Raw genomic sequence first — 23,813 nt, forward strand, 5'->3', positions numbered from 1 at the left:
CCACCAGCCTTTAAATATACTTTAAGAGGAAGTAGGTGCACCCCATGGAAAGGTAAAAGAGCATCGAAATCCAATTACAAAACGTTTTTTATTTAATTTAATTTTTAGTATAATTTTATTGATTAAAAACAATAACAACACAAAGACCCACGTCATACATAATAAAAGCCAAAGACAACAACAAATCAAGTAACTTCTTGAGAGAACCATACAAACTACATTTCTCCATTTGGTATTAATAATTTTCTAGTTAAACCGCTTGAATTGCCATGGCTCAATACTGTGGAATTCTGGGATCTCTAGCCTTCTCTGTCACAGAGCTCTGGTGCCACACCAAACTACAAATCCCAGGATTCCAGAGCATTGAGCCTGGGCAGTTAAAACAGTGTTTAAACCGTCTAATTAAAAATAATAATTGTAAGGTGCTCTGATAGCCTTTAGGGCTGAAGGGCGGGGTATAAGTACTCTAATAAATAAAAAAAGAAATAATTGCATTATTTCTGAAGTTTTTGGATGCTGTGAATTTTAATGTATTATTTTAAAGTATTTTTTTAACTGTTATAAGTCACCATGAGTCCCAAACTGAAAAAGGTGAGGAGGAGGAGGAGGAGGAGGAGGAGAAGGAGGAGGAGATGATGGTGATGGTGGTGGTGGTGATATTATTATTATTATTATTATTATTAACAACAAGATCTGAACGTGTTGGGATTTGCTACAGATGTGTGTAAATATACAGGAAACCAGGATGTGCACTGAAATAATAGGCTTTTAGTTAGGGTTAGTTCAGTTAGGTTTGGTGCCCCTAAGGCGAACCTATCACTGGGTGTTCTTGGCAAGTTTCTTCAGAGGGGTTTTGCCCTTGCCATCCTCTGAGGCTGAGAGAGCATGACTTGCCCAAGGTCACCCAATGGGCTTTACATGACTGAGCTGGGATTTGAACCCTGTTCTCCAGAGTCCTAGTCCAATGCTCAAACCACTCCACCACACTGTCTGTCAAGCATGGCACACTTTTAACCATGTACTGACTGGGAAGTAAGCCCCATCGGGAATTCATCATTCTCAAAGAAAATATGAATAGGAGGAGGCTGTAATATAGAATATAACATATAGACAAAAAATTAAAATCATCTATACATACATACCTGTAAATCAAAACAATAATATGTTGCTTCTTCAGATAAATCATTCTGTAAATTCTGTAGATTAACCACAAAAATAATTCCATACATCCAAGGATATCTGCTGAGAACTGATTTCTAACTGTCCATCAGATGTGTGCTATTTATTAACTTTCAGGCTGTTTTTTGGGTTCTGGGTCCATCTGCCAATGATGGCTGTGATCCAGGGAGAAGCAAGGTATGGAAACTCCAGACTTCATTATAGTCCCAGATGAACAGTTGAGGAAGATGGATTGGGCTCCTTCCACTCTGTTCATTATGAGATTATCCTTGAAGAAAGCATTAAATGCTATCAAATGCAATGAACAGCTTCCTTGAGGATGTCCCAGCATGGCTTAGCAACCTGGGCAAAAGAGATAAAAGAAATACGGTCAGAAAACAGGGGAGAAGAGAGAAAACTGGTTACAGAATGTTATTCTAACTGTGATTGGTTTAATTTTCCTGTAACTTGCAACTCACTGGGGGTCTTCAGTGACAGCTAAAGGCTTTCTGTTTCATTTGGGCAGTGAATCCACCCCAGGATTTAATGCAAACCTATCCACACTTTAATTCATAGTAAAAATACAGGATAGATTTCACCAGTTGATTATCAACTTTAAAAACAAACAAACAGTATTTCCTTATTTAGTGTCTACATTAGCTCAGAGGCTTGAAAAGGTTTTTTAGGGTCTAATCTGCACTGCAGAAATGATGCAGTTTGACGCTGCTTTAACTTCCATGGCTCAGCGCTATGGAATTCTGGCATTCGAAGTTCTGTGAGATATTTAGCCTTCTCTATCAGAGAGCTCTGGTGCCACAACAAACTACAAATCCCAGGATTCCATAGCATTGAGCCATGACAGTTAAATGTTGGAATATGGGCAAAATCTAGAAGTTTGGTCATTATTGAGTTAATGGTGAGCTGCTGAGATAGAAATGGCCTTCAGTTGTATTATGTTGTTGTTGTTGTTATTGTTACATAATCTTAAATCAGCTACTGAGCCTTTATAAGACTAGCTTTCTTTTGTGACTTACTCTCTCTTACCCTTTCCCCCTTTGCATTACATTTTGTCTTACACTGCTTCAGTGTAGTTGACATTGTTTGATATATTTGCTATTTTGTATTACTTTGCTTGCCTTCGTTCATGTTTTTCTCTTTTGGCTGTACTAGTTTTGAATACTTTTGCTATGTACTGTACATTGTTTCTTTTCAACAGAAATAAAAGATTACTTATGTTGCTTTTGGCCTTTTTTGACTTTTCAATCTTATTGTTTCCATGCCAAAGTGGTGTCAAACTGCTTTATTTCTGCAGGGCAGATGCAGCCTTGAACTAAAAATTGCAAAATCGGTGCATGATTAGTGGCAGGGTTAGTGGTTGTGTTGGCTGGAGGATACTGGGAGTTTCAATACGAAAATAAACTTTTCTAAGGTCTTGCCTAATACTGATCCAAACCTTCCATGCTCTGAGCTCTCCTGATTCAAATATTACAATCTGCCACTTGGCAAGCTTTTGAAAATGCAGCAATCTGGTGGTGTCCTCTTTCCATGGACTAAATTACACCCTGGATGTATTTACAGTGAACTCAATGTAATGTAAAGTTCTTAAACTAGTCATAACTAAAGTATGCCATGTTTGTATTTTTGAATTAATTTTATTGGGATGTGGTGCCCATTTCGTTGAGAAAAGGTCAACTGCCTGCATCCCATATTTAACACTAGCAAACAACACAATAAAAAACCTCAGCTCTCTGTCTCCTTTCCATTTATTTTTTGTAAGATCTGGCTCTCCTGTATTAATAGCAACAATCTTTGGCCCTCCTTTTGATGTTCTCTGATAAGCAGGCTTTTGCTTTTTAAAAACTTGCACGACGGTGCTGCTATTTGGTTGCACACATGTGTTCTGAGGTAAAAAGTATTTATTATTGTTATTATTATTAGCAATGGATGCTACACTTGCACCCTGCATTCCTACAAGTTCTTCTTCAACTGTAATGCTTTTTCATAGAACATAGAATCATAGAATTGTAGAGTTGGAAGAGACCGCAAGGGCCATCCAGTCCAACCCCATTCTGCCATGCAGGAAATCACAATGAAAGCATCCCCGACAGATGGCCATCCAGCCTCTGTTTGAAGACCTCCAGGGAAGGAGACTCCACTACACTTCGAGGGAGTGGGTTCCACTCTCTAGCAGCCCTTACTGCCAGGAAGTTCTTCCTAATGTTGAGGTGGAATCTCTTTTCCTGGAGCTTGCATCCATTGTTCCGGGTTCTGTTCTCTGGAGCAGCAGAAAACAAGCTTGCTCCCTCCTCAATATGACATCCCTTCAAATATTTAAACAGGGCTATCATATCACCTCTTAACCTTCTCTTCTCCAGGCTAAATACACCCAGCTCCCTTAGTCGTTCCTCGTAGGGCATGGTTTCAAGACCTTTCACCATTTTAGTTGCCCTCCTTTGGACACGCTCCAGTTTCTCAATGTCCTTTTTGAACTGTGGTGCCCAGAACTGGACACAATATTCCAGGTGGGGCCTGACCAGAGCAGAATACAGTGGCACTATTACTTTCCTTGATCTAGATTCTATTGATGCAGCCTAGAATCGCATTGGCCTTTTTAGCTGCCGCATTGCACTGTTGACTCATGTTCAACTTGTGGTCTACTTGGACTCCCAGATCCCTTTCCCACATGGTTTCATTCAGCCAGGTGTCCCCCAGCCAATATCTGTGCTTTTCATTTTTCCACCCTAAGTGAAGGACCTTACATTTCTCCGTGTTGAAATTCATTTTGTTAGCTTCGGCCCAACTTTCTAATCTATTCATGTCGTTTTGAATTTTGGTCCTGTCCTCTGGGGTATTAGCTACTCCTCTGAATTTGGTGTCATCTGAAAAGCAAAGACATTTATTATTATTATTATTATTATTATTATTATTAACCTTTATTTATAAAGCACTGTAAATTTACACAGCGCTCTACATACAATCTTTTAATTGGACGGTTCCCTGCCCTCAGGCTTACAATCTAAAAAAATCCTCTCTGAAGAAATGACAGGTACACATACATATGAATATAAACCTCTGAGTCACCATAGAACAGAAATCACTTGGGGGCGGTAAGAACACGCCAAGAGCAACGATGTAGAGGAGTGTTCCTCCCACATGCCATCCCCAGCCATTTCTTTCTCTTCATTCGCCATCGGGCTGGAGAGAGAAGGAGAGCCATGGAGAGGAAGGGGCTCTGCTTGCTTGGGGCGATCCTTCTCCTGCTGTCCGGCAATTCCGTCCCGCGACCATGCCGAGGTAAAGACCCCCCCGGAATGCAGGAGATGAAACCAACGGAGGGGGAAGGAGGGATGGCGCTGGGGAAAGTGGGGTGGACTGGGTCCCTGGCCTTGTCCCGCTCCAGCCTTCTGGCTCAGGAATCAGACCCTTTTTTCCTTTTCTTTTTTTGAGCCCTTTTGCTGAATATCATTGAGTTTTTAACCGACTGGCACCAGCTTCCTTGCCCCTGCCAACGCCCCATGCCCAAAGCCTGGCCCTGGCTACTGAGCCAAACCCTTCACTCGCTAGTCCAAGATGGTCGGCCATCTTTTCCGCTTGCCAGTGTGTACACACACACACACACACTTAACTATATAACTTAACTAGCAATCAATCAATATGTATGTATTTATGTATGTACGTACATACATACATACATATTGATTGATTGCTAGTTATGTTATTCCGCTGGGAAGCATACCTTAAAACTTAAAACTTTATATAGTATATAAATAGATAGATAGATTGCCAGTTAAGTTATTCTGCTGGGAAGGATGCCTTCAAACTTAAAACAATATATAATATATAAATATATCGATAGATTGCCAGTTAAGTTATTCTGCTGGGAAGGATGCCTTCAAACTTAAAACAATATATAATATATAAATATATCGATAGATTGCCAGTTAAGTTATTCCGCTGGGAAGGATGCCTTCAAACCTGAAACTGTATATGATACACACACACACACACACACACACACATATATATATATATATATATTGTCATTTAAGGTAACATTGGAACATTTTCAAACCATAGATACTTGAATCCGTGTATAAAAAATCCTTATATAAGAAGGGCCAACTGTAATATCTTTGTTTCTCTGTCTTAATATGTGTTTTTTGTTGGAAAACCATTGCATTCTCTCTCCCCCTCCTCAGATAGATAGGATTTTCCTGCATGCATCTCGACTGTCTTCTATCTCTATTTGCATGCCATTTGGTCCTGCTAAAATACAGGGGCAATAAATACCTTTGTAAGTTGGTAAACAGATCATGGGATCTAAGTAACTTCCTTAGGAAGTTCTCTCACTCAATTGATCTCTCCTGCTTTCCCTTCAGTCTCTCCATCACCATGTTCTCTCATCTTTCCTCAGAAAGATGGTGAGATACAAATTTATTCTTTTACCTGAACTATTCACTAGATAGGTTAAGGATGTAGCTTCCATGTATATGTAGATTTAAGCCATTAGTAAAGTTTTGTTTTTTAAACGACAAGCTATTTGTGTCAGCCTCAGTTCTTATAGAAGCATCTTAAGGCAAAAGACCATTTCTGCTGCTCTGCTGATTTACAAGCAAGACCCACAGGCTTGGCTTTGATCGTTTTGATATTTTTGTTTCCTTACCAAGGGCTGAAGCCTTTGGAAATGTGAATTCCCCTACAGTTTTGTTTATAATTATCTAGAAAGTTGATTTGTTGTTCATGTAAGTTCTTGCCTTTGCTTATCCTTGTCAACTCCACTTTTCCTTACAAAAAGTAAAAAATGAATAAATCCCATTCTTTCCCATCTGAATAAGTGCCTTTCTATCGATCTTGTTAGTTTGTCCATTTCAATGCCTTCACACATTTTAATCATCCATTCTTCGATAGTTGTAATTTCTGGAGATTTCCATCTTTGTGCTATGAGGATCCTTGCCAGTGAGACCATGTATAAAATTATTTTCCAGTGTTTATTTCTGTCTTGTACTTTAATTTTGTTGATCATATTTAACAAGTATGATTTGTTAATTCCTCAGTCCTGAGATGCTTCTTAACAACACCTGTTTAATCTTACACTGTAATACTTCCAGAAATTCATATGGATAACTGCTCAGAATAAAGCTCATTGACTGATTTGCTATAAACACCCATAGGACCACAGCACTGCAAAACTGGCCTTTTATTCCTAATCAATTTTTATTGAGTTTTTACAATAAAACACATGCAGTCTATACAATAATGACAAAAACAACAGCAGTCATTAACTACAAGGGCCAAGGGTATGTATCTGATGAATAGTTATTCTGATGCAGAATAATAATAATAATAATAATAATAATAATAAAATAGTTCCCAGCAAGAGCCAGAAAGTCCTGCTTGTCAAGATGTAAAGTGTCTGTCCAACATTCAGGGCAATAGGACCATAGAAAGGTGCCTTTGTACAAATGAGTCATATTCAGGGTCCATCTCCCCCAGTTTTGCCAACTCTAATTGCTAGTTGTTCTCCATGCCCCCATTAGCCCTATTCATGGAAGTCATAACTGAACAAGGCTATAGTGTACATGTTCTTTAGTCACTGTAGCACTGAAGTGGGGAATTACATGGTTTTAATCCCCCCCCCCCACACACACACACATTTCTCTGCTTTTCTAACCTGTGAGATTGTAACTAGTGTAGCCACAATTTAGTATGAAAACATGTTCTTTAGTGCTAAGTGGTCGTATAAATGGTGCATTTCCAAACAATGGTATTCCAAACTACAATAATTACACTCTACATTTCTAAGAAAATCTAACAATGAATCTGTAAAATCAAAATGCACTTGTTTAAAGCAGTTGTCCCCAAAAGACAAACGTTTGAGCCTTAAAACAGCCCCATCAAAATCTAACCTTATTTCAAAAAGTGAAGCGCATTGAATGATTAACAATATCAAAAAGATTGATGATCATAATAAAGAACAATCAGTTGCATCTTCCTGTTGTGAAAGCAGCCTAAATTGGTTCCTTTAAAGCAACTACGTTTATGTCTGTCAGAAGCACAACATGCAAATTCAATATTTTGCAGAAATGATCACTGCTGCTTTACAGACAACAGCTGGTTCAAGTACTCTGATATCAGTGCATGATATCTCAGAGTGGAATAAACTTTCTAATATTGATCTTCATATAACTGTATAGTTGGAAGAGACCGCAAGGGCCATTCAGTCCAACTCTCTGCCATGCAGGAACTCACAATCAAAGCATCCCCGACAGATGGCCATCCAGCCTATGTTTGAAGGCTTCCAAAGAAGGAGACTCCACCAGACTCCAAGGAAGTGGGTTCCACTGTCAAACAGCCCTTTCTGTCAGGATGTTTCTCCTAATGTTTAGGTGCAACCTCTGTTCCTGTAGCTTGCATCCAATGTTCCCTGTTCTAGTCTCTGGAAAGCAAAAAACAAGCTTGCTCCATCCTTACAGTGGCACTACTTTGAATACTTAAACAGGGCTATCACATCACCTCTTAACTTTCTCTTCTCCAGGTTAAAAATACCCAGCTCCCTAAGTCTTTCCTCATAAGGCATGGTTTCTAGACCCTTCCAAAAATAAAGTTTAGAAATGAAGAAAGGTTAAAGCTCTCCTAAAAAGGTGCAAAGAAATACCCATTGGATAATTTTTAAAAGCTTCTGTGGGTATCTAGAACCCAAAATGACTTATCCTGAAAAACAGCCACCTAAAAAGGCTTACCAAAACAATATCCATTTAAGTGAAATATACAAACGGAATCAAAATGAATACCCTAAGGTTTTTTTTAAAAAAAAACTAAACTTAAGGAATGAAATAGAATAACAATAACATACATGAAAATAGAGATGTGTCAATAAGCGTGAATGTATTTGGACCTCAAAAGGTATTCTTCAATAGGAAAACACAAAAACAAAGCCTCCCCACCAATCTTATAAAAAGCATATATAAGAAAATTTAAATTCTTGTTTAAAGAATGTGTTGACAAAACTGTCTTGATTGCCTAGGAGTGGTCTTGCTTTGTGCACCCCATCCTGAAAATGACGCTGCACACATCTTAAAATCAGAACAGTTACTATTGTATGAAGCAACTATTAAGAAGATACACAACCACATGGTTTTCTTGTCCTTTAAAATACCAAGCTGGAATTTGGAAAAGCTATATTTTTGGACCACAGTTACAGCTTCCACAGTTATCTATCTCACACCTTTTTTGACTCTGTCCTGGTGATTAATTGTAAATGTCTCTTACCATATATAATCAACTATAAGTTTTAAAAAAATTGTGCCCAAAAACTGACCCAAAAAACCTGGGTCAATTTATACGTAGGACAATAGGCTTGTCCCTCAAGCCTCCTCCTCAACCCAGCTATCTCACTAAGTTTTACTCTCAACCTATCCACAGGTCATATAAAATCTTTAATTTTGTCCCCCAAACCTGACTTCAATTTATACATGAGGTTGACTAAAACTAAAGTATATATGATATTTTATTGACCTGAAATTCTCAATTATCTGAAGTAACTCCAGTTGGTAACATTGTTTTCTGTTACAGTTTTCAAAATACTTCACTCTGAAAATATAATCTGCAACAGTATGCATAGAGGGCACTATTTTTATCTCTATATTTAGTCTTAGAAACTCACTGGGAGCCAGATCAGATAATTCAGCACTGGAAAGGTGTGCGCAAAATGACATGGACAGCAGACCACCTGGTTGTCACCTGGCTTCTATTATGCCCTTAACACTAATAATGCCACTATCTCATCATGTTAACATTTTGCTTTGACAGAAACTAAAGAATGTCTCCGCAAGTACAATATGTGCATATATCAAGGCGAGAGTAAGTCATCTGTTCTTGAGTATAATCTAAGAAAACAGATATCATTCTCCAGATGTGACCTCCAGATCGGTGAAGAAGAAGACATTTCTATTGGTCTTCCCGAGAATCTTCACAATCTTGCAAATGAAAGAGGAGTTTCTCTGATCAACAAAAAATTTATAGTGAAGGATGCAAAAAAGACAAATGAAGGCCTCTACAGAATTTCATGGTACAATCCTGGAACATGCTTGGTAGAAGTAAATCTAACTGTTCTTGGTAAGTTCTGAAAAAATCTCCCCAGGTGAAAGTTCCCTACTATGTACTTTTGGAGTACATTTGGCCATAGAGATTATAGAGAGGGGTACATTTTTCCTTACAGAGAGAGTGTTTACAGCTAGAGTCTGTAATGTGGTTCTGGATAAAACCTGACAAAAACTGTGTATTAGTACAAATTGTCTACACTGATACAGCTATTTGGACCTGTAGAAGAAAGTGCAACCCTCTGAATTTTTCCATGTCAAAGGATCAAGGATCAACCGTGTGTCCATATGCCTAGAGAAAAGGTATAAATGCATTGCCACGACGGTGTCCAAAAGCCAAGCAGACTAGACTGCAGACTAGTTTGCATTTTGACAATACTAATAGCTCTGCTTAGGCCTAGGCAATCTAGTTGTTACCATTAGATGGAGTAAATAGTGTGCCTTATTTCACAAGGTCATCTTGAACATGGAAAAATCCCCCTTTACTACTACAGTTCCCAGAGCACCATAGCCAGCAAGAGCACTAGCTATGTTGGCTAAGGGTGATTTGTAGCCCCAAATGCCACTTTTCATAGGTTTCGGATTACCTAACAATGCAAGGGGAAACTTTCCTAGTATCTTTGGAGCAGGTTTGGCCATAGGGTGGGGTACATGTTTTTTTATAGAGAGGAATCCTTCTGTCATATCCCCTCTCTGCACTCTAATATGAAGAGTGAGTTAAACAGAAATAGTAGTAGTCAGTGGAGATCTGTAAATAGGTTGATATCTGGAACAGAGCGGGAAACCAGCAAATCATGCTCTGAGCCAGGGTTTCTACCTGACTTTCACACACATACGCTGGGGTGAAGATACACACACACACAGACACACACACACACACGGGCTGCCCCTGCAGCTGGAGAAAGAGAATTCATCCTTCTTTTCCTGACTCTGATGCTTGCCTGACTTTTTCACAGGATAGAATGGAAGGACTCCATGAGTAAGATGATGGCAGTCTGGGCAGAGACTCAGTCTTGCAGAGGGATGCACTCTGTTGTCAGTGCTGGGCTCCAAGGAAGGAAAGAGTTGCTTTAAAAGAGGCTTCAGGACATGGTACATTTATGAGTCAGCTGCCATATGCAGCAAAAGCCCTTCTGTTTTATGCTGTGAAGTAGAAACAAAGTAAATTAGATATATCTACTAATCCTGGGGGAAGATTTATTCTCCATTGCAGTGGGACCCTTGATGTACCCTACTATGTGCAGGAGAAAGTAAAGTCGTGCACTTGCGAATGCTATTGTGTGGACTATGTAAACACTCTCACCCCCATACCCCCATAATGCTGTGTGGCTTAGCTACCACTAAGAGGAACCCTAAAGGCAGGACAAATGCATCCCCTTGTGCAGTCCCTGGAAACCTAAGGGCTTTCTGTGCAATGAAAAATCTCCTGCCCAAGATACACTTCAGTACAACATTTTAATGAACGGAATATTTAGGAACCATCTCTAACTTCATTTTCTTTTCCAGATCCTCCCTCATCTGCAGATATAACACCCCCATCTAATGTAACTATGTATGTTAGATCCATAGTATCTCCTTTTCGAAGCAATGGTAAGTATGGGAAGGGAGAGGGGATAAACCTGTTCTTTTTCAAAGTTCAGTTTGCAATACAGTGCCCTTCAGAACCAGTGTCAGGACAAAATAGAAACTGTGTCTTTGTTCTCAGATGTGCCCATCTCTGCACATGTCTCCAAAAATTTACTCAGTCATTTGAATCTGCTGCCTCTTGACTCTACTAGGAACAGAATGTGGGTGCCCTGTAGGAGTAATATTAGGCATTAGATACAATACCTGGTATTACTGATAAGGTAAATATTATTAGGTACAGTACCTAATATAACTAAAATTAAGTACAAATATGAACCTTAACCTGTGTATCATTAAATGAATCTGTCTAGCTCCAAGATTTTGGGGGGAGGCCCTTCTATCAGCCTCCGCCCAATAATAATAATAATTATTATTATTATTATTATTATTATTTGTATTCCACTTTTTCACAAAGGAATCAAAGTGGATTTCAACAGTATAAATAAAACAGCAAACAATTAAAAAATACAACTACAAAACCCCCAAACCCCAACCCTCTCCCTGGTGATAAAAACAGTGATCAACCTATAAGAAAAGATTAAACATAAAAAAAAATTAAAACTATCCAATAGGAGTACATTAAAATTTTGGGCAGATTAGCACAAGAAATGAATCTTCCTCTAGATGAGGGGGGATGGGATTGATGGTATCAGTCAATTTGGTGTTGGTATCAATAGAGGGGGAGGCAAGTCTAATGAATCTAATGGATCTTACCTAGTCTGGAAAGGCCTGCCAGAAGAGATCCATCTTAATAGCCTTTTTGAAGGCTTCCAAGGTGGTAATATGGCGGATCTCGTCCAGCAGGTCGTTCCAGAGCCTGGGAGCGGCTGATGAGAAGGTCCTCTGGGTCACTGCTGAAAGTCTGGTCTTCTTAGGTTGTAGCAGATTCTTCCCAGAGGACCAAAGTGTGTGGGGTGGACTGTCTCTCCCAGGCACATTTGCTGAGTCCAAGGGACAGGGCCATTTCAGTAGCTACTCCCCGACTTTGGAAATCCCTCTGTAGGGGAAGCTAATATGTCTCCCTCTTTGTTCTCTTGCTGCCATCAAGAAGAAACTTTCCTATTCTAGCAGGCATTCAGGTATGGGCCATAACATGCTTTGAATAGGTGTGTTATTTTGCTTCTTTTTATATCCTATTTTACAGCCATTTTAAATAGTTTTAATTTTATATATTGTTTCATTGCTTTTAAAAATAGTTTTTTATATATTTCCAGTGATTTTTGTATGTTTTTAATCTGTTTGTGTTTAATATTCTATAAGACTCATTGAGTCTTAATATTAGGAGAAAGGCCAGATATAGATGAATAATAGTAGTAACAGGAACAACAACACCGCCACCACCAAGAATGTTGCTTGTTTCACTAGATGGCTTTTTAAATCAGCTGTTTGTTGTTCCTCTAAAATACTGAAACTCTTTTCTTTCTGGTTTTCCCTTTCCTCCAATATAGGTGTATATATTGGCCTTGGGTTGCTAGCCATAGCTGGGTTATTGTCATCATGCTAGCTGCTGCCACTGTCTTTTACCTTCAACCATATCGGATCAAGTGCCTGAAGAAAAATAGTTCTTCCTCTGAAGAAGTTGTATATATCACTTCTTCTACACCCCTCAGCCTTCACTCACACATTTCTATACCTCTGTTTCAGTTAGCTTTATACGATGTCTCAGACTGAATTGTTTCTGTGTGTTTGTATGGTCTTTTGCCCATTTCTATAATAAAACCTTTATTCATTAATTTGGAGTCCTTGCACACTTAGTACTGATATAAACAGGTAAAAATGATCCTCAAGTTACCCTACCTCTTGCAAGTGTCCTTTCAGCTAAGCAATTCCCCAAACATGTCGGAAGATGCTGACACAGTTGGCAGGAACTCCAGGTCCCTTCCATCTTTTGAGGTAACACTATAACTCATGGCATCCTCCTGTATTGCTTATCAAAGATGGCAAAATGAAGGATCACACTTCAATGGTTCCCTTGATAATTGGTGGATCACTCCAAAAGGTAATGTTTGGTGATTTTTGCTTGAGTTGATGATTCTTGTTTGATGGGTTGTCACAGAATTTTACCCTGGAGAGGTGGTTCTCTTGATCATGGATTTGGTATCCATGATCCAGCTACAAATGGTGCAGAACATGGCAGCCAGGCTGGTCACTGGTACTTCCAGGGCCAGCCATATAACACCGGTGTTAAAAGACCTCCATTGGCTGCCCATTCGCTTCCGGGCACAGTGTAAGGTGTTGGTGATTACCTATAAAGCCCTAAATGGCTTGGGCCCGGGGTACCTGAAGGACCGCCTCTCCCCGTATATTCCGTCTCGCACCCTCAGAACATCTGGGCAGCAATTACTTAGGGTACCAGGGGCTAGGCTTACCTCCACCATGAGGAGGACTTTTTCCATCGCCGCCCCGGCCCTTTGGAACACGCTGCCCATAGAGCTCCGCTCGGCCACCTCCCTGGCCCAATTTAGAAAGGACCTAAAAACCTTTCTATTTCAGTCTGCGTTCCCCGAGTAAAGTCCTAACAGACCTCCCTTCCTCTTTAAGAGCAAGAGGATCGGCTAACGGGGCTTTTAGTTTATTTTTATTTCACTGTATGTATTTTTATATTAATGTATGTTGTTTACCTGTAGTGTTTTTATCCTACTGTAAACCGCCCTGATCTTTGGAAGGTGCGGTATAAAAATAAAAATTTTATTTTATTATTATTTATTTATGTTGTTCTGGATGGACCTGAACTCCCTGTTACTTAGGGCTCCTTATGAACACACATGTATATTGTGCATTTTGGTTGGCCAATAAAGGTATCACGGATGGATTTTTGTTTGGATTTGTTACATGACCAACACAGCTACCCCCTATATCTGTATTGTGAAAGGACTACACTGAAATTGCCCTACTTTGGCCCATATCATAATAAGGTTTCACTGAAAAATACAATAATGCTTGGTAAAGTGAAGAACAACAGAAAAAGAGGAAGACCATATACAAGACAGATTCAATCAGAGATCCCATGGCCATGAGTCTATGATACCTGAGGATAGGGTAATCTGGAGGTCTCTCATTCATAGGGTTGCCATTGATCAAAGTTGACTTTAAGGCAATAAACAACAAAATCAAAGGATTATTTTGTGGTCTCAAAGTGACCAATCAACTCAACAGAGTCACAGGCAAGAAGATGGCTTATTTATTTTAAGTCATGCTGTCTATGCTAACTGTGTGAAAGTGTGGAAAGAAGCAGGATAAAGTCCAAGTAGAGAAAGTAGGTATAGGTCCTCCATTCCTATGCACATTGATAAGACAATATGCTTAATTGATTTCCACATCCAAATAGACTTAAATGTTTTCATTTCAACCATCTATTTCAGGGATGGGCCAAATGCAGCCATCTAGATATTGTTGGACTGCAGCTCCCAGTAGCCTTAGCCAATATAGCATGTGGTGGAGAATGCTGGGCTTTGCAGTCCAGCAACATCTGGAGGGATGTACTCTGCCTACCTCCATATATGCAATAACAAATGCAGAAATTTCAAGGCAAAAAAAGCAGTTTGAAGTGGAAATCAATGCTGCAATGTGGAGGGGGGAATTTTCTATGTGAAGAATTTCCATATATAAATATATGTTCAAAACTTCCATCTTCCATGGGAGAAAGGTGGGACATAATTTCAAAAAATAAATAAAATTTAAAAAATCAGTCAAAATGAATGAATCCATTACAATCTGGGCAATTGGAATGAATATGGTATTAATCAAATTTCAGGTTCAAAGTACAGTATTAATTACCTTGGTGTTGGATTATTAGAAGCTTATCAGAAGCTTATATAACTATAGGTTTCAGGCATACTAAAGTGAACATGTCTTCTGTGCCTTACTATTGTACTCCATAATAGCCACATAAAGAAATATTATTGTAAGTCACAGAATTATCATGTGTGGGAACTTTTTCACTCTCTGAATACTTTAAAATAAAAGTCTGAATAATATTCAGAAAACATTATGTATGGTTTGCATAGGTTTGTTGTTGTTGTGTTCAAACCAAATATTTCAGTTAAAATACGTTCACCTGTTAGAAAAACCTTGAAACATTTCTACAGCCTGTAGAATTAAGAACCCATACTTCAAAACATTTTTAAAAATGTATTAATACAGGTCAAAATTCAAAGGCATAGCCATGTTAGTAGGGAAAATCAGTATGCAAAGGGATCTTGTAGCACCTTTGAGACGAACAGGTAAAGTATCGTCAATTTGATTAAAATTAATTTAGGGCGACAAAAAAATCCCACTCAAAATTTACTGAAAAACTGACAATCTACTGGCCAAATGGAGAAAATAAAAGAAATGGCATCCATTGATATGGAGAATTCAAAATGCAAATATATGTGGGCAAGTGTAGAATTCACAGTGTCTACTTCAACACTGTAAAGACAGTTATTTGTCTTCCAACTATACGCCCTTGGTTTTGATTATGGGATAACTAACATACTTTATTTTGGTTTCCATGGAGCTCAGTTAGCACCTACAAGAACTGAATGACCAATTCTGCATGTTCCTAGTTGAAGGGAATAAATCTGTCCTAAAGGCCCACCTGAATAACCAATGCCAAGTCATTCCTTTTTCTTATTTTGTACCATCAAATATCAATCAATCTATAATTCACATGTGGGTTTCAAAGCAATGCTTTCTCATTGTAATGTCCAAGCCATCATGATTAGACCAACACATTGCAAACAAGGAAAGAGGGTTCCTGGTTGAAAATGGACTGATACAAATGACTCACATTATGTGTGACCCAGAGTTTAACAACCGATGTCCCAAATTCTCTAATAGGGCCTGAAAATTCTCAACAGTATTTTTATACAGAACTCCCTACTAATAATGGACACCTGGGCACACCTGAAGTGCTTCCATTTAACTTGGAATCTTTTCTAATCCAAAATGTCCATATCAATTCCTGCTTTTAGTGGAGATTGATTTCCAAGGAAAGTGAGGCTCTAGTTTGGAAAGAGGAAGCTTGAAGACTCATAGGCAATGGAATGTATGTAGTCTCTAGATTCCCACCCACATCTTCCAGGAATTGAGAAAGAACTATAAGTGGGCTTGTTTGCGTTGAAATGTGCATGGGTATTTTAATGGCACACTTTCTCTGCCAAATGACTTTTACACTACTATCTTTGGAATGCATATTTCACTTCAGGTGCCATATACTATACTTGGGTTTTTTAATCACACATTTCATTCCTGAGATAGTAAAGCCTGACTTTTAGCTGTTATTTTATTTCAATCCTTGTTGTAAATTGCCTTGAGTCCTGCACTGGAAGAAAGGTGAAATATCAAATAAATAACTTCCTCATCTTGTTACTCTTGAGTTATAGTGCCTCGCCGCTTAGATGATGCATACTAGGGCAAGCCACCTATTTGTGTATTCCATTATAAGATATGAATTTAGTAGGCAAGTATGTTACCCAAAGAAAGAACCCAAGTAGAGATTAGGCCTCTTCATCTTCCTCACAAATATTGCTCCTGTTCTCTCTTGGGAGATCCTGGATGGCCAGCTGTACCTCAGTCCTCACTACCTGAGCATTAACCCCAGTGTCTGCAGCAGCCAAAACTAAAGGCCTTGGCGGAGCTATTGAAAGCAGTGGCCTAAGCTGAGTTTACTTACCCAGTCACTTCCAGTTTGGGGTGGCAGCTAGCAAAATTACTGTATTTCAGGAGTCACTGTGTCCCATTACAAGTCCAAAGTGGCTGTGGCAAAATCGGCCCCTAGATACCTGAACCTTGTCCACTTCTGATCTAAAAAGAGGCATCTGCTAGTGCTATGCTACTTGTACTAGTGAAATAACACCTACAAACATTAAGTCATGACTTTGTATACGATTTTATGGTTAGCTGGTTCTCTTTTGTCCTACTGAGTCATTTTTAAAAAATTTTCATTTAATATTTTTTTAGAAATTTGATTTTATTGTACGATTATGATTTACTTATTTCCATTGCAAACTACCTTATGGATTTTAAAAAAATAAAGGGAAAGGCAGGACACACCTTTTAAACCTTTAAAACTAAATAACTGCATAAACAAACAAACAAATCACCTTGAGGATTTTAAAATTAATAGAAAGACAGGACACATCTTTTAAAACCAAATATCTGCATAAGCAAAAGAAACTAGCTGTTGTTCATGTCTGTTAATACTGATCCTCCCACTTTGTCCACTAGATGGCAGCATTCCCTCTCTTTTAGCTATTTTGCCTCGCAAAGGCATCTTCTTGTAGCACCTTAGAATACAACTGAAAGAGGTTGGGTTACAAGTAGATCCCTTTGCTTACTGATCCAGACTAACGCAGCTGTTTCACTGAATTTTATTTTACTTTGGTAACCCACTGGACAGCAAATCCCTGCCTTTGAAAGAGTTGTCTTAATGCAATTCTAGGAGCCTTTGAACAATAATAGTATCTAGACTCACTTTGTTCTGGGTTCAGATCTGGGACTGGGACTGAATTAGCCGTGATGACAGAGGGAGAGAGTGCTCTTATTGCACTGCCTTTGGGTATTTTGGGCCATGGCATCTTGGGATCTGGCTCAATCTTTCTGGGGCCGGAGGAACTGTGTTTCCATGGTTCTGCTCCTGCCTACAATAACAGGTCTGTACCATGGCATTGGAAGGCTGCTTCCTTATATGCCATCTGAGGGTCATTACCATGATAAAAATAAGGAGCACTGTGTAGTTCAACACCAGCTCCTTGAAGAAGGGCAGAACACCAATATAATAAATGATACCTGAGTGGTGGATTGAAGCTGGAACTCCAGTCTTTGTTTTTTGTTGCCTGCCTTCAAGTTGCTTCTGATTTATGGCAATCCTAAAGCAACCATATCATAGGATTTTCTTGGCAAGATTTGTTCAGAAGACGTTTGCAATTGCTGAGAGAATATTATTAGAGCCCTGGTGGTGGTGCAGTGGTTAAATGCTTGTACTGCAGCCACTCACTCACAAATCCAAATGCATCTGAGGAAGTAGACTGAAGTCTACAAAAGCTCATGCTGCCAATTTCTTTCTTTCAGTTAGTCACAAAGCTGCTACTAAAGGTTGTGAGTTCAATACCAGTCAGGGCTCAGGCTCAATTCAGCCTTGCATCCTTTTGAGGTTGCTAAAATGAGTACCCAGCTTGTTGGGGGTAATTGGCTTACAGTTGTAAACCACTGCTTAGAGACTCCTTAGGCAGTATGAAGCAGTATACAAATAAAGCTGCTATTGCTATTGCTGCTTCCCAAGGTCACCCAGTGGATTTTATGGCTGAGCGGTGAACTGTCAGGCAATAATAATAAAAAAGCATCCTCACCTATAATCTGAAGAAGCATAGTTCTGTTCTGTATTATTCTGCTTTATATCAGCATGAAACCTTAATTGGGGAATTGCAGAATGGCAGAGGTAGGTATACAGGTGTGTATGTCTGAACTAAATCTCTCTCTCTCTGGCTTTGCTTCGCGAATGAAGATTCAGGAAGATTCATCCCGCGCTTTGTACAAGCACGTTGGTGACTAAAAAGGCCAATTCGGGATAAACAGGTCCGGCTGCAGAAAGCACAACAGAAAGTCTCCTTGGGTGATGTTTCCAGGTTGCAGTTCTTTCTGCGTTGTCGTTTCTCTTCGAGGCTCATTCGGCGTGAGCTTTCGAAGAAGGCTGCAGCGTCATGGATAGTGCGTCTTCATGCCTCCCGATGAGAGGCCAGGGAGGACCACTGTTGGTGATCTATCTGGCCAAGCCTGAGATGTTGTTTCAGAGAGTCCTTGTATCTCTTCTTTGGGGTGCCCCTCTTACGCTGACCCGTGGCGAGTTCACTGTAGAATACTATTTTGGGGAAGCGATGGTCTTTCATCCTAGAAACGTGTCCTGCCCAGCATAGCTGCATCCTCAATAGCATGGCCTCAATGCTTGTGATCCCTGCTTGCTCAAGGACAGCAACATTCGTCACATAGTCACCATCTGCCCGGGTTTGGGATTAGAGTTTTCCTTCTCCTAGGATGGTTGCCATAAGGCTAGAGAGCCCATCCTGCCCTTTGGCGCTCTTGGTCAGACCCTTTGGTTGTGACCTGTCTGGCATGGGAGGCCCTGCCGGTGGCTATTATACTACCGCCAGCATAGCTCACAGCTTCATTAGGGTACGCAAGCCTCTCCCCCACGACAAGGGGGCGTCAATGGAGAGGTCTGAACTAAATAAGGAACAGTGAAAGACTGCAACTTTTCCAAAGTGACCTGTCAGTCTATGGCTCAGCTGCTATGATCTTTTTCACATGCTCCTTGTAAACCATCTTTCCCATACAATTTTCTCAAATGGAAAGGCTTTTTTCTTCTGCTTTCCACCTCCCCTCCCACATTTAAATACATTCAAATGCAAGATCCTAGCACCCACCACTTCAAAAATTGATTAATTAGTGTCCCACTTTTCCCCAAAGCATACCATCCTACTGCCAAACAGTAAATCAGCTCTTTCAAAGGTAGAATCTCTTTTTTATCATTCACAGTTGGATCATGTTCTAGTCTCTGTAGCAGCAGAAAACAATCTTCCTTTATCTTCAATATGACAGCTATCATTTTTTCCAAGCTAAATATACTGAATTCAGTATTCCAGGTGGAGTATGACCAAAGCAAGAGAAGGTGGCAAAATAAGATGCTATGTTTCCATTGATGTAGTCAAGAATTTCTTTGGCTATTTCAGTTACTCTATCTCACTTTTGATTAAAATTTAGCTTGTGGTCTACTAAAACCCCAAGATCCTTTTCTGTCAACTTTGATTGAAAACAAATTAAAACTGGGTTTCCAGAGTACACAGTTAAAACAATCCCTGGAGTAAACTCAACCAAAAGGCCCTACAGAATGGGCTGGAAACTCAGTTACGAATCAGAAGAGACCCTGCGTGGCTTACCTTCACAGAGAACGCTTCAACTGAGATGCTGTCAACTGCAGATTTATATAATCACAGCTGATGTAGAAGGCAAAGGTTCCCCTGGCTGCCTACTCCCTGGGTACGCTTTGCACTTTCAACTCTGTTTACAGCAGCTGAAACAAGATAACAGAGGTTACCTGAGTTGAAACAGGGATGACATTTTGCTTTAGTTGCTGTAAACTGACTTGAAAGTGCAAGAGAAGCTGGCATGTGACTCAACCGGAGGATAAGATTTGGGGGAGAGGGGGTGTCCTTGCCCTTCTCTACAGATTTCAGGCAAAAGCAAACTGCTGTAGCTTGTCCTAGCTCATCTGCTCTTCCTCATGAAGAACCTTTGCCATCTTGACCAGCTATACTCTGATGTCCATGTTCTGCTTCTTTGACTGGGAGCAAAGCAGGAGGTGAGGTGTCACCACCAGTTACTCATACTGTTTGGCACACTCCGGACCTTGTTTTCTCTGCAGGGTGAGTTGATAGTGATCTTGGTGTGGAGGAATTCTTAGCAGTTCTGTTGTCATGGACAGATTATGATCTGGTCAAATTTATCTGTCTGAGCCAGACATCACTTTCCATGGATTCCTCTGAAGAAGTTTTAAATATCACCCCTTCTGCACCCCTTAGCCTTCGCTCTTCCATTTCCATCCCTCTATGGTTGCAGTATTGGCATCAATGCTTGTTTTGTAGATCTATGTTTCTTTCCTTGAGAAGGGGTAGTGTCTTTTACACAGAAATGCTGCCTATCTCTGTGGTCATTTGGTCAGTGTGACTGAGAAGAGGTCACTTCCCACAACCAATTATGAGTCTGAAAACACGGACTCTTCCTTTGCAATGGCATGTGAAAAAAGCCCAGAGGGCAGCCGTGGCACTCCATTATGTTACAATAGTTTTCCTCATGCATAAGGGCCTCGGCTCACTCTCCTCACCCACTGACCAGTTACTAGAGAATATATTTACGGAATGCTTAGGTGAAAGGAAAACCCAAAAGGTGGAAACAATGCACATAGACAAATGGCTTTGAGCCCTGTAGCGCCTTCCTACGAAATCTTGGGATTGTAGTTTCACAAGATCTTTACCCTTCTTTACCAATGACTGCTATCACCTCACTTTTGGCTTGCCTCCATGTTTGCTCAGAAAGGAAAAAGAGGCTGGCAGCCCAGTCTGCCAAGTTTACTTTCTTTGGGGAATTCAATGCTATGGGCGTTTTAGTCTGTTAGAATCAGTATGTAGAGAGATGATGATGATGATTACGCTTTATTTATCTAGCACTGTATATTTACACAGCTCTGTATATAAAATCAATAAAATAGATAAAAATTATCCTGCCTATGGCATACATTCTACGAAATAATAAAATAATACATATTAATAATACAAAGGAGGCAACAAATTAAAAACATCAAATAATAATCATGCAATGCCTGGGAATGTTTCCCTGAACAGTATAGTCTTTAGCTTAGCTTTGAAGCTAGTCAGTCCTGTAGCCCCTTTGAGACTAACTGAGAGAAAGAAGTTGACAGCAGGAGCTTTCCTAGACTTCAGTCTACTTCCTCAGGTGCATTTGGTCTAATGGAAGCCAGGCCCAGACATATATAAGCAATTGGTATGTGAGGATGTCAACTGAAATTTCTTCAGGGATGTTTACTCAGGGAAGGCAGAGGTTACGTGGCAGAGCTTTCTCCCCCCCCCCCCCCCCCCCCGACACCTGTCTGTGTCTGTAAAGGTTTACTTTACTCAGGGAAGCTCAAGTTACATTGCAGATCTTTCCTTCTCCCCCTCCACAGCCATGAAAAATTGACTTTTCTCTGTTTCCTCCTCTGCAAAAAAAGGCCACCCCAGAAAAGCAGGGTATTTTTAAGATGAAAAACAAAAACAAAAACACTCCTTGTTGTGCAAATTTCCCTCAGAGAAACTGTGTGAAAGAGGCAGTGGTTCTTTGCATTAAGAGAGCTTCTTCTGAAACACATGCACCACACACCCCTTTGGTGCATTTGCATGGTAGAATTTATGGAGTTGGACACTGCTTTAAGTGCGGCAGCACCATCCGTCAGAGTCCTGGGATTTGTAGTTCCACAAGGTCTTCAGCCTCTTCTGCCCAGGAGTGCTGATCTCTCTCTGAGGACAACAGGAGCACTGTATTGCTTCTGGGTTTCAGTCTGATATTTACAGGAATAGCCCAAAGTGCTGAAGCTTATCCACCTACCAGTGGCTCTGATAGTTCAGACTGAAACCCGGAGTGGATTCACTGCCCCACTGACACCGGAGCCACTGCCATGGGGTCCAGCCCTCTCCCCACCCCTTAGCCTCTTTCCTCCCTTTGCCCCCATGTTAATCTGCACAGAAAGCCAACTGCAGGAGACAGACCGCCAATCCTCCTTTCTTCTGGATGGTTTGTTCTAGAGACAAAACCTAAGAGACCACCTTGGACAGCTCCACTTACAAAAACCAGCTCCCTGCAAAGGCAGCTGGACCCACCCTTTTCTGGTCCCATCAAGCTAGAAGTCAGCCTTTCTTGCCTAACTGGTAGATCTCAGGGGGACCTCTGCACTGTAGAAACAATGCAGTTTGATGCTGCTTTAACTCCCATGGCTCCATCCTACAGGATCCTGAAGTTTGTTGTTTGGTGAGGCACCAGCCCTCTTTGGAGGCAAAACTTAAAGACCTTGTAAAACTACATATCTCAAGGTTACACAGGATAGAGGTACAGTAGTGACAGGGGTGTCAAACTGCATTATTTCTGCAATGTAGAAGCACCCTTATAGACTCCTTCAGAGTTGCCATGTATTATATTTGTCGCTTTACTGATAAAAGAGGCAAATATCAAACATATAGACCTACCCTAAACAGTTGCACTCACTCCGGATTTTCATGCAGAAGCACTATGTCCTACGAGCCACAAGCAACTGGAAACAACCGTTGTAAGATAAGAGGAAGTTAACATTATTCACAAGGTAAAGAGGATGTCAATGTTGTTCAGTCAACATGCCAAGTTACACCCATAGCCAGAAACAAATTGGTTACCTTCTGTTGACAGAACTCACTTGGATAGTGGCCACTAGGCTCCTCTTGCTCCCTTGCATTATTTAAAAACAAAAAATAAAACTTAGATTGCTGTTGAGATGATTTCTTTACTTTTGAACAGGAACTAAAATAAAATTATGTGTATCCCACAGAAAGAATGAAACAGAAGCTGATTTTTCAACAGTATTTTGAAATAAGGAAGTGGATTAGGGCTAAATCCTGTTTGCTTTTTTAACCTCCAGCTACAACAAACTTTGTACATTCATGGGATTTAAGTATGTGTTGATTTAGCAAACCCCACACATTTAATGGTTAGCTCTGTTCAGTGAATTTAAGACAATGGTTCTCAACTTTTGGCCTTCCAAATGTTTTTGATTTCAACTCCCTGAACTGCTCCTCATTGGCCATGTTGGTGGAGCCTTCTGGCAGTTGAAGTACAAAACACCTGGTGGATCAGAGACTGAAAACCCTGGTTGAAGGGACTTAGCCTTCACAGTCCACAAAAGCTTCTAAAGTAATAAATCTGTTTTGCTGTTGTTAGCTGCCTCCAAGTCAACCTCAACTCATGGCCACCCTGTGAATGAGACGTCTCCAAGGCCCTCTATCCTCCACTGCTCTGCTTATGTCTTGCAAATTCATACCCATGACCTCCCTGATTGAGTCTCTCCATCTGGCATGCTGTCTTCCTCTCTTTCTGGTGCCCTCTACTTTCCCCAGCATCAATCTCTTTTCTAATTAGTTATGCCTTCTCATTATTTGGCGAAGAACAGCCTCAATTTAGTCATCTTGGCTTCCAGGGAGAGTTGAGGCTTGATTTGTTCCAGGATTCAGTTGTTTGTCTTTTTAGCTGTCTATGGTATCTTCAGCACTCTTCTTGAATTAATTAATGTCCTTCCTATCTGTTTTCTTCCAGTGGCGTCAGTAAGGTTGGCATCACCCTACAGAATGCTACTGCTTCAACTTGGTTTTAATTGAA

The 23,813-nt window shown here is 40.2% G+C and overlaps 1 long non-coding RNA gene across 3 annotated transcripts; it reads right to left on the bottom strand.

The window, feature by feature from the left end:
- Window positions 1-1,302: 1,302 nt before the first annotated feature.
- LOC149321089 (uncharacterized) lies at window positions 1,303-19,059 on the bottom strand. 3 transcript variants are annotated; one of them, XR_016277390.1, is made up of 4 exons: window positions 18,215-19,059; window positions 7,408-7,594; window positions 3,918-4,037; window positions 1,303-1,521 (listed from the first exon to the last, which is right to left on the bottom strand). It is a non-coding gene; the product is annotated as an uncharacterized LOC149321089 (long non-coding RNA). The 3 variants fall into 3 exon arrangements; XR_016277379.1 differs by lacking the exon at window positions 7,408-7,594; XR_016277389.1 differs by lacking the exon at window positions 18,215-19,059 and having other exon boundaries at window positions 7,408-7,735.
- Window positions 19,060-23,813: the final 4,754 nt, after the last annotated feature.

This window comes from Sceloporus occidentalis, unplaced genomic scaffold (assembly GCF_023333645.1).
Source record: "Sceloporus occidentalis isolate IW3139 unplaced genomic scaffold, rSceOcc1.0.p SCAF_1, whole genome shotgun sequence".
In the NCBI taxonomy this organism is placed as follows: Eukaryota; Metazoa; Chordata; class Lepidosauria; order Squamata; family Phrynosomatidae; genus Sceloporus; species Sceloporus occidentalis.